The sequence below is a fragment of the Pituophis catenifer genome, unplaced genomic scaffold, assembly GCF_029215685.1.
Source record: "Pituophis catenifer annectens isolate HBS135680 unplaced genomic scaffold, rPitCat1.0.hap2 SCAF_15, whole genome shotgun sequence".
NCBI lineage: Eukaryota > Metazoa > Chordata > Lepidosauria > Squamata > Colubridae > Pituophis > Pituophis catenifer.
In genome coordinates, this window is record NW_027256895.1 from 6,735,733 (window position 1) to 6,748,853 (window position 13,121).

General features: G+C 40.7%; 1 pseudogene; it reads left to right on the forward strand.

The window, feature by feature from the left end:
• The first annotated feature begins 657 nt into the window (after nucleotides 1–657).
• Nucleotides 658–11,942, forward strand: LOC139324825 (vomeronasal type-2 receptor 26-like; annotated as a pseudogene).
• Nucleotides 11,943–13,121: the final 1,179 nt, after the last annotated feature.

A 13,121-nucleotide genomic window follows, 5' to 3' on the forward strand; every position in this document is an offset into this window, starting at 1 on the left:
AAACATGGACCTGCTTTAGAATTTCTAAAGATTAGCCGAATTATGGAGAAACTATAGATAGGGAGATGATATGATGATGGATATGTATCATATATTATGATGATATGATATAGAGAGAAATTGGAAATGAAAGTTTTCAACCCTGGCGATCCTGTACTACAAAATAAAAATGATGCAATACATTTTGTTTAAGCAAAACAATTTTTATGTAAGTTGAGAAATAGATGTAAAAAAAAATAGCACCGAACTGCAATATTAAATTAACTTCCATTGAGAGACTTAAAAAAAACAAGAATATTTAGTCTGTTTATTCAGACCTATGTCAGGACTGAGCAAAGCTGAAAGAAAAATTATATTCAAGGAAAAATTAAATTCCATTCTGGGGAAACGGGGCAATATACACATGATTTTGCCTTACAGCCTAACACTCTATAAAATTGTATGTCTTTAAGAGTAAATTTTCAGATATAATGGAACGAATAATAGAATGGCTACTTTCCCAAACATATTTGCAATTTAGTGCTATGTCAAGTTGCGTAATTCTAAAATATTAGCACCAAAAAAAGTTTGACCTTTCAATTCCAGTTCTAGTCACAGCCAAAAAGTATCATTTTATATGAATCAATTCATTCACTGCAGACTTCATTTATTTTCAGTATGATCACAAAATTCTACCAGCATGTCCTTTCCTTAGAATTTGCTATTGAGGAGATCAACCGGGATCCACAAATCCTATCCAATGTCACACTTGGTCTCCACATCTCAGACAGCTTCTATGATCCAAGAATGACTTATCGGACCACTCTGGACCTGCTTTTCAAATCAAACAGATTTCTTCCCAACTATGAATGTGGCATTCCTAAAAATCTCATGGCCATTCTTGGAGGACTTGGGTCTGATACTTCTTCCCAAATTGCAGGAATTATAGATTTCTACAAGATACCTCAGGTTGGTGTAGATATGGGGATTAATTAACCAAGTCATTTGTTTAGAAATTAATCATATTTGAGAGGGTCGCCTAATATTGTGGTTTGAGCACTATCTGTGGTGAAATCTGGAGCTGTGACAAGAGGAGGATAGAAAAGCTGCCAAAAAAGCCAAAATATAGGAAACATCTACAACATTGAAAAGATTGCAGCTGAAGAAAGATGCATAAAATAGGGTGCTCAATACCTATCTGAAATTTGAAATGTTCTATCTCAAATAGTTCTAGGATGTATCAACAGAGGGATAGAATCAAGATCCCATGAAGTGTTAATACCACTTTATAAGGCCTTGATAAGGCAACACCTGGAATACTACATTCAGTTTTGGTCACCACGATGTAAAAAAAATGTGGAGACTCTAGAAAGACTGCAGAGAAGAGCAACAAAGATGATTAGGGGACTGGAGGCTAAAGTATATAAAGAATGGTTGCAGGAACTGGGTATGTCTAGTTTAATGAAAAGAAGAACTAGGGGAGACATAATAGCAGTGTTTCAATATCTCAGGGGCTGCCACAAAGAAGAGGGAATCAAGTTATTCTCCAAAGAACCTGAGGGAAATACAAGAAGCAATGGGCAGAAACTAATCAAGGAGAGAAGTAACTTAGAACCAAGGAGAAATTTCCTGACAGTTAGAACAATTCATCAGCAGCACAACTTGCCTCCAGAACTTGTGTATGCTCCAACACTGCAAGTTTTGAAGAAGATGTTGGATAACCATTTGTCTGAAATGGTGTAGAGTTTCCTGCCTAAGTAGGGGGTTGGACTAGAAGATCTCCAAAGTGCCTTCCAACTCTATTATTCTATGTTCTTTGTGCTAGCCAGCCTTTTAGAATAGAATAGCAGGCCTAAATGATGGCTCTAACTCTTAGAATACCAGAGTTGGAAGGGACTTTGGAGATCTTCTAGTCAAACCCCCTGCTCAAGAAGGACACCCTATACCATTTCAAACAAGTGGCTGTCCAGTCTCTTCTTAAAAACCTCCAATGATGAAGCCCCCACACCTTCTGAAGGTAAGCTATTCCACTGGTTAATTGTTCTCTCTGTCAGGAAATTACTCCTTATTTCTGGGTTGCTTCTCTCCTTGATTAGTTTCCACCCATTTCTTCTTCTGTCTGCAGATGCTTTAGAGAATAGGTTGACCTCCTCTTGCTTGTGGCTGCCCCTGAGATATTGAGACTGCTATCAATGTCACCCTTAGTCCTTCTCTTCATTAAACTGGGTATACCCAGTTCCTGCAACTGTTCTTTATATATTTATATTTCAAGCCCAAAGAATATCCATGGGGTTCTGTATTTTATCCCCCTCCCCCCAAAAAAGAAAGCCAATTTGGCACAGTGGTTAAAGGATCAGACTAGCAACTGGGAGACTGTGACTTAGGCACAAAGCCAGCTAGATGACCTTGGGTTAGCCCTATGAAGTATAGCAAACCACATCTACAATCTTGCCAAGAATACTGTAGGGACTTATCCAGGCAGTCTCCAAGAATAAAACTGACTCATAAGGGCATGTGTGCACCCTCTCTCACGCACACATACAAAGCTATTCAGTAAAACAAGAAGCTAGCAAGAAGGTCATGGCTAAGACTTAGGGAGAAATTGAAAATTACTCAGCCAACATAAGTGATAAAGCATTTGAGTGCTACTTTCCCTTTTTCTGCTCAAATATCTTCCCTGGTTGCCTCTCTGAATGAATGAATGAATGAATGAATGAATGAATGAATGAATGAATGAATGAATGAATGTCCCAATAATTGTAGTAATAACTGCAGGAAGAAATTACAGGAGCAATTTTCTTTATTTCAAAATAAAGAGCAGGGAAAAAGAGGACACTTGGCCATACTTATTTGGTATGTCTAGTTTCAAAGGGACGATGTGGCTCAGTGGCTAAGATGCTGATTTTGTCGATCGAAAGGTTGGCAGTTCAGCGGTTCGAATCCCTAATGCCGCATAATGGGGTAAGCTCCCATTACTTGTCCCAGCTTCTGCCAACCTAGCAGTTTGAAAGCCTGTAAAAAATGCAAGTAGAAAAATAGAGATCACCTTTGGGAAGGCGGGAAGGTAACAGCGTTCCTTTCCTTTCCTTTACTTTTATTTGATTTATATACCGCCCTACTCCCAAAGGACTCAGGCGGTGAACAGCCAACAATAAAATACATATATACAAAATTTAAAAAGCAGAAATAAAATCAAATTAAATAGTTTGGCCCAGACAAATTAAAACCCCAATCAATTTAAAACAAATTTAAACTTTGAGTATTAAAAATATTAAAAAATATTAAAATTATTAAAATTGTTTAAAAAGAGGGAGAAAGTTAGGCCAGGCCCGCCTGGTGAAATAAAAAAGTCTTTAGAGCGCGGCGGAAGGTGCGCAGATCCGGGGTCCTCCGTATCTCCAGGGGGAGCTCATTCCAGATAGTAGGTGCCCCCACAGAGAAGGCTCTCCCCCTGGGGGCCACCAGTCAACATTGTTTGGCCGACGGCACCCGGAGGAGCCCCTCTCTATGAGAGCGTACCGGCCGGTGGGAGGCTATTGGTGGTAGTAGGCGGTCCCGCAAATTCCATGTGCCTTTGGCGTTTAGTCATGCCTGTCATATGACCACGGAGATGTCTTTGGACAGTGCTGGCTCTTTGGCTTTGAAACGGAGATGAGCACCGCCCCCTAGAGTTGGGAATGACTAGTACATATGTGCAAGGGGAATCTTTACCTTTATCTAGTTTCATGAAAAGAAGGACTAGGGGGTGGCATGATAGTATTGTTCAAATATCTAAATGGCTGCCAGGAAGAAGAGGCAGGTCAACCTATACTCCAAAGCACCTGAAGGCAGGACAAGGAGCAATGGATGGAAACTACTCAAGGAGAGAAGCGACCTAGAACTAGGAGAAATTTCCTGACAGTGAGAACAATTAATCAGACTTGCCTCCAGAACTTGTGGGTGCTCTTTTTAAGAAGAGATTGGACAACCATTTGTCTGAAATGGTATAGGATTTTCTGCTTGAGCCAAAGTTGGACTAGAAGACCTCCAAGGTCCCTTCCAACTCTGTTATTCTATTATTCCATTAATCTAGTTCAACCTGTTTTGACTTTCTTTCAGCTGACTTATGGTTCCTATCCACCGGAAGCATTTTATGGTAGTCAATTATCCTCACTTTACTTTATGGCCCCAAATGAAGCTACTCTATACATTGGGATTTTACGATTGCTACAACAATTTGGATGGAAGTGGGTTGGGCTTTTTGCTTCCGAGTCTGACAGCGGAGAACAATTTTTGCATAAACTGCAGCTTTTGCTCTTACAGAACGAAATCTGTTCAGCCTTCCTGCAACAGGTCCCAGGAATTCCCACTTTTGATAACTTGGATAAATTTGGTGGCATAACATCTACTCTTCATCAACTTTACATAGACAACAAGGCAAACACATTTATCATTTATGGAGAATCTTTGTTGCTTGTATGGTTCACAAGTGTCATATTTTTGCTGGATCCGACCTTTGAAGTGAATATGCCCTTTACAAAAGTTTGGGTCATGACCAGTCAATTGGATTTTATACTCACAGGAATTCAAAAGACTTGGAATTTGCAATTGTTCAATGTGGCCGTTTCCTTTCAAATCCAATCAAACAATGTTTTGGGATTTCCGGATTTTGTTCAGTCCATAAAACCTTTAAGGCAGAGAGATGGATTTATAAAGGAATTTTGGGAGCAAGCATTTGACTGTTTCTTTCCTCATTCGGGATTTCCAAAAATGGATACTGGACAATGCACTGGGGAAGAGAAACTGGAGAGGCTGCCGGAAGCGATCTTTGAAATGGAAATGATTGGTCATAGTTACGGTATCTATAATGGTGTCTACGCTGTGGCGCATTCTTTGCAAACTTTACTATCAAATGGACAAAATCGGGACAAAAGGATGGTGGGAAAAGTGATTCAACTCACAAATCTCCAGCCTTGGCAGGTAACAGCTATTACACTTTCCTTTCACATAGGTGTTTAATACAATTTGATAAAGACTGGAAAATAAGCGAAGGTTAAAGTACATCGGGGGCATGATGGCTCAGCAGTTAAAGCCACTGAGTTTGTTCGCTGGAAAGCTGACAGCCTGCGTTTGAGATACAGGTGACATGTGATGGGTGAGCTCCCGTTACTTGCCCAAGCTCCTGCCCACTTAGCAGAAAGCATGCAAATGTGAGTAGATAAATAGGTACCACTTAGGTGGGAAGATAACAGTGTTCCATAAGCCCCACAACCTATGAGCTTTGGTGGCGCAATGGTTAGAATGCAGTACTGCAGGCTATTTTCTGTTGACTGCCGGCTGCCAGCAATTTGGTAGTTCAAATCTCACCAGGTTCAAAGTTGACTCAGCCTTCCATCCTTTCAAGGTGGGTAAAATGAGGACCCAAATTGTTGGGGGCAATATGCTGACTCTGTAAACTGCTTAGAGAGAATTGTAAAGCACTGTAAAGCAGTATATAACTCTAAGTGCCACTGCTATTGCTCAGCATATAGTAATGCTGACCACGTGACCATGGAAAAGGATTCAGATGAAGCTGGCTCCCTCAGCTAAGGAATGGAGATGAGCACCACCCATTAGAATCAGAAATGACTGGCCAGGGGAAACTTTTATCTTTATCTTCACATGAAGTATTAATACCACTTTATAATGCCTTGGTAAGGCCACACTTGGAATACTGCATTCAGTTTTGGTCGCCACGATGTAAAAAAGATGTTGAGACTCTAGAAAGAGTGCAGAGAAGAGCAACAAAGATGATTAGGGGACTGGAGGATAAAACATGAAGAATGGTTGCAGGAATTAGGTATGTCTAATTTAATGAAAAGAAGGACAAGGGGAGACATGATAGCAGTGTTCCAATATCTCAGGGGCCACCACAAAGAAGAGGGAGTCAAGCTATTCTCCAAAGCACCTGAGGGTAGGACAAGAAGCAATGGGTGGAAACTAATCAAGGAGAGAAGCAGATTAGAACTAAGGAGAAATTTCCTGAGAGTTAGAACAATTAATCCGTGGAACAACTTGTCTCCAAGTTGTGAGTGCTCCAACACTGGAAGTTTTTTAAAAGATGTTGGATAACCATTTGTCTGAAGTAGTGTAGGGTTTCCTGTCTAAGCAGGGGGTTGGTCTAGAAGACCTCCAAGGTCCCTTCCAACTCTGTTATTCTATTCTATTCTATTCTATTCTATTCTATTCTATTCTATTCTATTCTATTCTATTCTATTCTATTCTATTCTATTCTAGGTATATATTAAGTACCAAGATAAAACCATTGTTCTTACTTAATTTGTACATCCAACCAAATGATTTCAGAGTAACCTCTGCTTAGCCTTTTCTCCTAGTTTTATCATTTATGGGGTCCTTTGTTCTCTCTAGGTTGCTTTCTTGCAGGCATTTCATTACCCAAACTAGGTAGCATCATCAATAACTAGTCTAGCACCCTTCTTTACAACACTTGAACTATAAATACTCTCCTTTATTTATCACTAGCTGATAACCTGGGGTTGCCCTGGTATTTATTTATCCCAATCATGTATTAGACAGGAAGAGCCACTTCACCCTGAGCCCTGATTTCGGCGAGAATTAAATTAGTTAAAAATGTTTTCCCTGTGGCCCCAGAAGCGTCAAGTAAAATGATATCACTTTGTTGTTTTGCTAGCTGATCCATGATCATTCTGATCTTGATTTAGAAACGGCTTCTTGTCCACGAAATATTCATTAAGCTGGTCGACGTTGTAGTTCTTTTCTCGTATGTAATCTGCATAAAGTATGTCGTGTCGATCTCGTAGTGGTGCAGGCAGGCCGAGTTGCAGTAATGTTTTATTGATCATGGCCATACATTTGTCCTCAAGAATAATCAAAACCTTGTTGAAAATGTCTGGACCAAATGTAATTTCTAATCTTGGATTTTCCCCCTTACCAGAGGGACCCCCCCTGTGGAGTACTGTGAAGCCATTACCATGGAAACTCCACTGTGCTGCACAGTAGAACCCATTTTAAAGCAGTACAGTAGAAGCCACTTTAAGGCACAACAGGATGTACATTAACAGAACACAAACCCCAAGTTAGGGGTGTCTTACTCCCCACAGTATTTCGTTCCAGAAAGTAAGTCATCTATGTACCATGTTTGGTTGAAATTGCTCAAGGCATTCCAGAGTTATGCTGGAACTTATACACACACACAACCATTTTTATATAGATAGATAGATTTCATTTCCTGATTTATATTCCCCTCCCCACCCATAAAGCTCCACCAGTTTCTTCACAGTGTTTCTTTCAAGAACTCAGCTGGAGAGAGAATCTTCTTTAATGAGAAAGGGGAAGTAACAAGAGGCTTTGATGTGATCAACCTCATCACTTTTCCGAACAACTCATTTCAGAGAGTCAAAGTTGGAAGATTAGATCCTAATGCTGAAAAAGGAAAAGAATTGGTCATTGATGAAAATAGGGTTTTCTGGCACCCAGGTTTCAATAAGGTATAGTCAAAAATCGCTCCTATTTTGGAATGGATCATCTCAGAGCTGACATCTTCTTCTTTTCTTTTTTCTTTTGCTTTTCATTTGATTCCGCTAACATTTATTTCCCTAAAAATGGGGGCATTCTATAACACTGTATCATTGTTTTCAAAATAAATATGATACAAAGCTATATTTGAACATACGTCTTACTTATAGTTTCCTTAAAAAACAATAATATGCTTGACTCAGCCTTCCATCCTTCCGAGGTCAGTAAAAGGAGGACCCAGATTGTTGGGTGCAATATGCTGACTCTGAAAACCACTTAGAGAGGGTCTCAAATCATCTGCGCTCCAGACTGACCCCAGTAGTAACAACCCCAGGCATATGGGCAGGTGATAATTGGGTTTATTAAGCTGGACTCAGGTATACAAATGAGCTCCAAAAAGCACTGGTCATGAGACAGATGCAATCCGGAATCAAAGTCAGCACTGGGAGCAGTCCCCTCCTTGTGCCAGCGGCACAAGGCCTATGCCGCTGGCACAGGCCTTGCCCGGAAATTGCTTGTCCGGCTCCGTGTGACTGCACAGGTGATCGTCAACATCCCAGTTGTACAGCTGAGCATCGGGTATCTTGATTGCCTTGCGCAGGCCACTGCCAGGAAAAACAGCTGATTGGTGCTCCAACAGGGCTTCTCCGGAGTGTGGCTGTAGCAGCCAGCATCACAAACTTCCCACCACCACCAGGACCTTCCCCTCCCCCCCCATAAGGCAAACCCCAAGGTTTGACAGAGGGTTGTAAAGCATTATGAAGTGGTATTTGTCTTATTGCTATTGTTATAATTCATTCATTCATTCATTCCCTCACCTCCAAACATTTCTATTTGCTATGACAAAGCCAAGAAGCTTCTTCAGTTCTTCAGAAGAAGAAGAACTGAAGAAGCTTCTTGAATGAGAAGTGAAACGTCTTCAAGAAAAACAAAGTCCACTTGCCTTTTGAAAAAAGCACCTTTGGGACAACCATGACCCGGATGACTGAGAATCTCCAAAGACATTTGCCATATAGCACTTTATGGTATAAATCAGTGGTGTCAAACTCAAGACTCTGGCCCATGGGGTTCTTAGATCTGTCTGCCCTGGAAACACCAAAGGATTGTCCTGCAGTGCCAGAAAAATCAGCTGCAGTCGTCTGCCAGCTTGGGCCACCACAAACAGCCCTGACACGAGTGATATCAAGCTGGCCACACCAGAGGTGGATTTCAGCAGGTTCTGACCAGTTCTGGAGAACCAGTAGTGGAAATTTTGAATAATTTGGAGAACTGGTAGTAAAATTTCTGACTGGTCCCGCCCCCATCTATTATCTGCATCCTGAGTCCCAGCTGATCGGGATTTTGCAGTAACCTTCTCCTGGATTGGGAAGGGAATGGAGATTTTACAGTATCCTTCCCCTGCCACGCCCACCAAGCCACACCCATCAAGCCATGCCACGCCCACCAAGCCACACCCACAGAACGGGTAGTAAAAAAAATTGAAACCCACCACTGGGCCACACCCACCCTGGCAATGCCCCCCCCATCCTCCCCCAAGATCAAACACAATTCTGATGCAGCCCTCAATGAAATTGAGTTTGACACCCCTGGTATAAATTGTTAAACATATTTTAATACTTAAATTTAATGTGAGCTCTCTTTTGTCTTGTGGGCAGATTCTTCCTATTTCACTGTGTAATGAGTACTGTTACCCGGGATCTTGGAAAAGAAGAATAGAAGGGAAACCGTTCTGCTGCTATTACTGTGTCCCATGTCCCAAAGAAAAGATTTCAGATAAGATGGGTCAGTTCTGGGTTTAAAAGAAATGTTTTTCTCAGAACTATGAAATTGTTATGATGGGCATATAACTGTCAGACGTGAAAGACCAGGTCCTGTCAAGCGCTGGGGAAATCAGGAGATTCAGGTAGTGTTTTTTTTTTTTTAATTTGATTTATATGCCGCCCTTCTCCGGAGACTCAGGGCAGCTTACAATGTGCTCAGCAATAGCCTTCATCCTTTTTGTATATTTATACAAAGTCAGCTTATTGCCCCCACAAATGGGTCCTCAAATGAATATAAAGATTTATTGCAAGCTTATGCTCTCTACAAGAATCTGACCAACTAACGGTCAAAGGAAATGAGCGGGAGATAAGAGAGGCATGAAAGGTGGGCTAAACTTGGATCTCTTCCAGGCATTCAGGGACTCATGACTTGTGATGCACTTGATTCTCCTCAGGGTCACCTTCTCCATCTTCTACAGGTTCACACATGGTGGTTCAATTAAATTGATTTATTGCTCAGCAGCCTATGCCCAGGAATCTTCTCAACTAACAGTTAGCACCTGCTTGGAGTTAGATAAGTGTTTATGGATTTCAAGGGGAGTTGGACTTACCCTATTTGTGGCTACATAGAGATTCTAAGCTGATCCCTCTTTTGACTCTGCCCCTGTTCTACCACTCCTTCTCCTAGAATATTTGGAGTATTGCTAAGTATATGTTTCCTCAGATGAAGTCCAGGGAACCATGGGAATTTCACCAACAAATGATCTAAAAAATATATAAAGTTTATGTTCAAATTGAAATTCTGCCATTCTCAAGGGAATTTCTTATGAACTTGTTGGGTTTGAGCCCAACATTTTAGAAGAACTCTTCCACCTTGCTTATAATTCAGAGATGAATGTTCTCAATGAGTTTACAAAAAATGATAAATTTGGGTCTGAAATGAGGAGAAAGTAGAAAACAAACAGGACAAAATCTTTGAAAAGTTATATCTGAGAGGGGTTCCCCCATATTCAATGTTTTATGCTAACTTACTCTTCCAGAGGTAGACAATTCAAAGTATTTTCATAAAAGACACTGGTTTGTCCCTCATGCCAATACTACCATCTGCTCCTGCCCCTGAATCCTATATTTCTATCTATCAATTTCTTATTTTTTTCAATTGTACACTTTCATAGTTCTGTCAAAATTTTGAAGTCTTGAAAGCCTATGTTTTAAAGACTTTCTTTAAAATCCTCTTTCTGTCAACTCACAAAGCATCCCTGGCCTGCTCTTGAGTTGCCATAGGCAAGGGGGATGGGAAAATGGCAAAGCAGCATGGCAGCCAAAAACAAAAGCACATTCCAGACATATCTCTCTCAAGGCTGTCTCCCAGGGTTACCCACAGCGGCCAGAGGGGAGTGATCTCTACAACCCGTGAAATTGCTACATTGGCGAATATGATTGATGACACATCCTGGTGGGGAGGGGGGAAACAGGGTCAAGCCTGGGCCATAAATTATGTGGGGTTAGAGTTGGCTTCACTTGGAATGTGTCAACATGCAGCTCCTAGTAAATGACTGAATTTCTTTTGAAGCTTGGCTCGAGGCTCATGATTTAATTAGGGCATTCGTCGGAACTCTGACACTTTCTCCCTTTTGTCCCACATGATGATGTTCAGTAAATATTATATTTCAGTATGATCTTGCAAAATGAGGATTGATTTAAATCAGAATGAGAATCAATGTTAGTATAGTTTGACTTTGTTCATCAATGATGAAGGTTGTGTTTTTTTTTTGACTTTTAATCTAGAGATGGAACATTGTTTTGAATGTCCTGAAGATCAGTATCCAAGCAAGGAGCAAGATCATTGCATTGCCAAAAAAAACAAGTTTCCTATCCTATGAAGAACCTTTAGGAATTATTTTGGCATCAGTTGCTGCTTTGTTTTGCTTGTTAACAGTCTGGATACTTGGAACTTTCATTAAGTACAAGGATACTCCCATAGTTAAAGCCAATAACCGAGACCTCACTTACACCGTCTTTGTGTCTCTTTTGCTCTGCTTTCTCTCTTCCATATTATTTCTTTGCCAACCTAGGAAAGTGATTTGCCTTCTCCGGCAACCAACTTTTGGCATCATCTTCTCAGTGTCTATTTCTTGTGTCTTGGCCAAAACCATCACTGTGGTCATGGCTTTCATGGCCAACAAGCCGGGAACCAAGATGAGGAAATGGGTAGGAAAAAGATTGGCCCTTTCCATTGTTTTTTCGTGCTCTTTTTTCCAAGTCAACATTTGTATTGCGTGGCTGGCAACCTCTTATCCGTTCTTTGAGTTAGACAAGCACTCTGTTAGAGAAACCATAATTTTGCAATGCAACGAAGGCTCCATCCTTATGTTCTATTGTGTCCTGGGCTACCTCGGTTTCTTGGCTACTGCAAGTTTCATTGTGGCGTTCCTTGCCCGTAATTTACCTGACAGCTTTAATGAAGCCAAATTTATTACTTTTAGTATGTTGGCTTTTTGCAGTGTCTGGGTCTCCTTTGTGCCAGCTTTCCTGAGCACTACAGGGAAAGCCATGGTAGCTGTGGAGGTCTTCTCCATCTTGTCCTCCAGTGGGGCCTTACTTGGATGTATCTTCTTCCCAAAATGTTTCATCATTTTGCTGAGGCCGGAACTGAACAACAAGGATCAATTAATAAAAAGAAATTAAATAATGAAAATATCACATTTCATTCCAATTATATTGTCAAGTTCAAATGAAGAGTATGAGTATCCAAATAATATATGCAGAATTATTTAAGTTTAATCAAACTTTAAATAAAAGCAGTTAAATATGATTCTTAATGTACAGGATTGTTCATTCTTCTGTTCCCAAGAAGCAGGTGTTATTTTAATTAAATTGATTTAAATACCTGATCTGAAGATAAATCGATGTATAAATTTTATTGAAATCAATCCACGTTTAATGTCTACCTGTTATTTGGAATCCAATCTCCAGCATTGAGCTGCGGAGGTGCAGTGCTTAGAATGCAGTACTGCAGGCTACTTCTGCTGACTGTCAAATTGCAATTTGGCAATTTGAATCTCATCAGGCTCAAGATTGACTCAGCCTTCCATCCTTCTGGGGTCAGTAAAATGAGGACCCAGTTTGTTGGGGGCAATATGCTGACTGTGTAAACTGCTTAGATAGGGCTGTGAAGCACTGTGAAGTGGTATATAAGTCTAAGTGCGATTGCTATTGCTGTTAGGCTAAGAGCCAAAGCTATAAAACAGCCCAGAATTTTGAATATTTCAATATTCCCGATTCTCATTTTTCCAATAATACCATTAAATGTGAACAAGGAAGACGTTCAGAGTGAAAAGAGAAGTATAGGATCCGTCCAGCCTGCAAAATGTGAATAATAAAAAGTTAACACTTTATCAAAAAGTGCCTGACCACTCAGCCCAATACAGAATAACATTGCCGTTCTTCAAAAATATCTCAGAAACCACCAACAGACTACTGCAACCGTATGGAATGAGTGTAGCACGCAAGCCAATTTATTGTTGTTAGTTGTGAAGTCGTGTCCGACCCATCGCGATCCCATGGACAATGTTCCTCCTGGGCTTCCTGTCCTCTATCATCCCTTGGAGTCCATTTAATCTCATGCCGACTGCTCCAGTGACTCCATCCAACCACCTCATTCTCTGTCGTCCTCTTCTTCTTTTGCCCTCAGTCATTCCCAGCATTAGGCTCTTCTCCAGTGAGTCCTTCCTTCTCATTAGGTGGCCAAAGCATTAAAGCCCTTCAAAACATCCTAAGCAAACCAAAAGACCTCGCAACTACAACGGGCCACACAGTTTAGGGATTGCAACTATTGTATAGTCAGAACATGTATAATTGACACTG